We start from the raw sequence: 1,019 nt of genomic DNA on the forward strand, positions 1-1,019 counted from the left end.
TAAAAAATAGTATAAATAAAAACTGTATAATAACTATTTACATGGCATTTATATAGTATTAGGTATTATAAGTAATCTAGAGATGATTTAAAGTATACAGGAAGAAGTACATAGGTTATCTGTAAATACTACACCATTTTATAAAAAGGACTTGAGCATCCTTGGGTTTTGGTATCTGCTATGGTTGTGGAAGCAATTTCTTGGGGATACCAAGGGACAGCTATAGTTCAAACCATCTGTCCACTGAGAAGGCCTAGAGGCAGTGACACAACAGAAGTAACAAGCACATCAAGTGCCCACATCTTGGTTTCTAAATATCAATCTCCTATAAAAGGGGAACGGTTTTCCTAAACGGCTCCTTAAAGAAAAGGCTGATTCCAGGGCTAGAATAGAGAAACAAGATGAGCCTGAAACATCTTCTTGCTCCAGAAGGTCAGAAGGTTGTTCAAAGAATGATGAGGATATAGCAAAAGAACTCCAAAGCCACCCTGAAAGGGTGCTCATTGGCCAAATCTGGGAAATTGAACATCCAAATAAGTAATGATACCAGTGGATCATAATCTACTGGATTAAACAAAAAACCATGAGTCCATACTGTTTTTTTTTAAATGGGGAAAGATGAACAGTTCAGTAAACTCAATATTCACGTGGCATCACCATAACCAAAACAAATTCCAAATACAATAACGTGCTGGACAATGATGGTTTTGTGTACAATGAACTGCATATACAACAGTGGTCCTGTAAGATTCTAACACTGAATTTTTGGTTTCACTTTGTTGCCTGGGCTAGGGTGCAGCGGCGTCATCACAACTCGCTGCAACTTCAAACTCCTCGGAGCTCAAGCTATCCTCCTGCCTCAGCCTCCAGAGTAGCTGTCACTGTAGGTGTGCACCACCATGCCTGGCTAATTTTTCTATTTTTATTTATTTTTTGGAGCTGGAGTCTCACTCTGTCACTCAGGCTAGAGTGCTGTGGCATCAGCCTAGCTTGCAGCAACTTCCAACTCCTGGGCTCAA

Source organism: Propithecus coquereli, unplaced genomic scaffold (genome assembly GCF_000956105.1).
Source record: "Propithecus coquereli isolate 6110/MARCELLA unplaced genomic scaffold, Pcoq_1.0 Scaffold668, whole genome shotgun sequence".
Taxonomy (NCBI): domain Eukaryota; kingdom Metazoa; phylum Chordata; class Mammalia; order Primates; family Indriidae; genus Propithecus; species Propithecus coquereli.